The sequence below is a fragment of the Lycium barbarum genome, chromosome 7, assembly GCF_019175385.1.
Source record: "Lycium barbarum isolate Lr01 chromosome 7, ASM1917538v2, whole genome shotgun sequence".
Classification (NCBI taxonomy): Eukaryota; Viridiplantae; Streptophyta; class Magnoliopsida; order Solanales; family Solanaceae; genus Lycium; species Lycium barbarum.
The window spans coordinates 115,733,135-115,737,055 of record NC_083343.1 but is presented as its reverse complement, the minus strand read 5'-3'; positions in this window follow the sequence as shown (position 1 = coordinate 115,737,055).

The window sequence follows — 3,921 nt, the reverse complement described above, 5'->3', positions numbered from 1 at the left end:
AAGTATCCAAAGCCAAGTTCAACAACTCCAGATTCAACTGACTTGGGAGAAAGGATTAATGAGTCGGAACAACATCGACAAAATGAAGGAATTGATTTAAATTCCTTACCGGCCGATCTGGGGAAAGATTAGCTATTCGAGTGGTTGTTTGGTTCCTTATATAGAAAAAGAAGTATTTAGTAATGTTTCTAATGAGGCTATTATGGATACCTTTCAAAAGATGAAATCTCGTCGAGGAGAATTGTAATAATGCTTTTGAGTTTTATTAATATGATTTGTGTTGTCTTTATAATATAATATCATTATAGTGATTTATTTAGCTATTAATCTTTTACATGGTGATACTGTTTATGAAAAATTCTGCGTACGCCACCGGAGGCAAGAAACACTTTTTATAATCACTTTTAGTAGACTTCGTCTTCTTCAATGATTTGTAAAATAATAGTTTGGAGAAATGGTCAAAGAAAAAAAAAAATCAAGACAACGTTAATGCATTATTACATGAATTGGAGTAGGGGCGGAGTCCAGTGGTGGTCAGGGTGTTCACCCGAACTCCTCTTTCGGCGAAAAATTATCATGTATACACAAGGTTAAAATTATTTTTTTATGTATAAATAGTAGGTGTTGAACCCCCTTGACTTCTTCGTTTCTTACTCTTTTATATTTTGAACCCCTTAGTAAAAATTCTGGCTCAACCACTGAATTATTGGAGTGTTATTTGGAACAACTTCCTCAATGCATTGCATGAATTGAGTGTTATTTGGAACAACATTCGCTTTTGGAGATATGGTTATTCCAAATATCAACACTTCAACATGCAATTATACTATAGATCATAATTGTTTAGGACAGAGGTAATATATAGTTTAAATTCTACTTATTGCCTTGAAATTTCCTGTAGGTGGAAAAAAATTGAAATTAGATCAACTTTAATGTAAACATGAATTTTAATATACAAAAATGAGTTTCTCTTGTTAACTCAAAAAAAGGACTTCACTACTATTTTTATTTAAGATTTTACAAATGAATATGGTAAATTTAGATATATTTTAATTTTTCTTTTAAAAACGAGCTTTTTTTGTTAGATACTACTCCATATTAAGAGGAAGTCGACGTTTAAGAGAAAAATTTGAAAGCAATGTGAATTTGTCAAGCATCCATCCCTTTCATGTGACATCAGCAGCTATAGTGTCTTTTGGGCATTGAAAGAAGGCTCAAACTTTTGTTGGATTTACAAAAATGTAATGGCAAAATGAAACTTTAGAAAAAGGTTTGCTAGTCGACCAATTAACAGTACAAGGGTGCAATGGGAATTACACGAAAAATCCCCTGATTTTTCAGTTAACAGAGGCAAACCTTAAGTCCCTACATCAAACGCTGCAACACAGCTCAGCAAGATAAACCTGTAATTCCAAAAATAACCCTAATGCAAGCACGCGTGTTTACGTGGGCACCACATATCAGAGGAAGCTGTCCAATCGTGTTTTGCCTAAACAGGCATGTTGACGAAGAGGCGCTAGGTAACTCCCTCTTATAGAGTAAGAGAATTCTTAATCTCTATCCAACTCTAATTCATATCCTTCCAAAACTGTATTTCACGATTGTGATAAGAATTCCGGTCTAGCAAATTAATATTAGTACAACAATTTAATCCAGCGTTGTATTATTTTGTTTGAGTTGGTTTCAAACTCCTATATTTTAGATAACAAATAGTGGGTGATTACAATTATATCCGGGCCAAATTTAAATTTTTAAGGACATAAAAATCATTCAATATTTGAAAGATATTTTCGTCGTTCAATATTTAACAAAAATTATTTATTCTTTTAATATATATATAGATATAAATACATAAATAAGATCTACAAATAGGTCAAGTTAATAACTTAACGTGCTAATTAACATTGCTTATATAGTGACCCGACCCTGTTGCTATTTTCCACTATTAGTAATGGACCAAAACAACAAAAAAAAGTTCAAAACAGATGTAGAGTTGAAGAATAATCTTAATTGGCAAGGTGCATCAGAGTAGAAACCATTTGTTAAATTATCACTTTCAAGTAATTTATCTTTAGCACGATGTTAGTTGCAAAATCATAATTTCCATTGACCTTTTTGTCTCTTCTGTTTAATCATTGACTTCTCGTCAATAAAAGTATGCATCAAATGTTCGTTGCGGAAGAAAAAGGTGTAGTCCACCTCATCTTAAAACTTTGTCTTTGTTTAAAAATTTGAAAAACTCCAAGAAATTTTGTTAGTAACTTACCTTATATAAACTTGATTAATTTAGTAATTGAAAACTATATACAGTCAAACCTTTGTATAATTTTTATTCGTTATAGCAGCATTTCACTATAACAATCTGATTTTCTCCGGAACCGATTTTTCATGTTATTTTTTACTTCTCTATAATAGCATTCTACCTATAACAGCAGTCTCATTCATTATACTGGTACACTATTTGTTAAATTACCTCTCTATAACAGTTATACTCAAATATTGTGTAATAATATTTTCACTACTAGAAAAGTGTGATTTACATGAGAATTTTTTTGCGGATTATTAATGAAAATTCGCAGGTACCCTATTTTCCTGCGGATTTTTCAAATGAAAAAAATCCGATTTTAAAACCGCATATAAAATACCTACAGATTTTCTTGCAAAAAACACAAAAGTTCGCGAGAAATATTTGGTAAAAATTCGTGAATAAACAGAATTTTCTTACAGATTTTCGTAGGGAAAAATCCCCAAGAAATATCCCAATGAGTTTTTGGTAAAAATATGTGGCAAAAAGGGATTAATTATTTTGTTTTTAATTCAATAATTTTATATTTAATTCTTTTAAAATTGCTCTTTCCCATGTTAGAGCCCTCCCACTCCACTTTATTATTTTCTTCTTAATTCAGTCTATTTTCATTTATATATTTAATTATTTAAAGACTACACAATGACTTTCAGTTACATTCATACACAACTTAAACACAGTTTTAATTCTACACGTTACTCAAAAAGAAGACTGGTAGGTGATGGAGTCGGATAACGTATAGAACTAAATTTCATTATGGTTGCCGCGTTTTGTGCCATTTGTCCGAGCCACCACATTTGCTAAGTTGTTTTCTTTATTCTTTGTTTGAAAATATACAGTAAGCATGGGACTGCTTTTTAACTACAGTTGACGTTAAATAAAAATATAAACATTCGTGACATTGCTATTAATAAATAAATGGGTTTGATTGTTATCTTGATTTTACATGCATTAAATATGTATATCTGTATGTCTGTATGTGCGTGTGTTTGTGTGTATATTTATGTTTCACTTCTCTCTTATTATATTATTTATGTGGATAAATGAGTTTTGATTGTTATTAATAGACAATTTTCTAAATTATAATTTCAAATTCATTTTATAATATAATTGTAAGAAATATATAATGTATAAAATTAAGAGTCAACTGTTAAGTTCTTAGACAGCCTTCAATGGAAAGCTATTGAATTTCCTTTTGCTAAAAGTTTGGACAAAATGCTTCGTAAATTCAATCGTTATATTATCACTAAGAGACTGCAATTTACGAAACAACCTACAACTGTATGATTCTTACTTCAAACTTGAGATATTTAAATTCTTACTTAATTTTAGATGCAATATCAGTATGGTACAGCTAGTTATAGATTTATTAGTAATTTATTTGTCTTTTCAACTTTTAGTTAAAAGGAATATGAAAATTAATTGAGATTTTAAAATTAACAAGTATATTGTTTTCGTTTATGTGACATAAAAAGTACAGAAAAATTATTATTTGTGCACTTTTGTTTATAACAGCTAAATGAGATCTAAACATCAAATATTAGTGTATATACATAACAGCACCTCACTATATCAGCTATGAAATTTTTGGACAAACACTCCTATTATAGAGATAC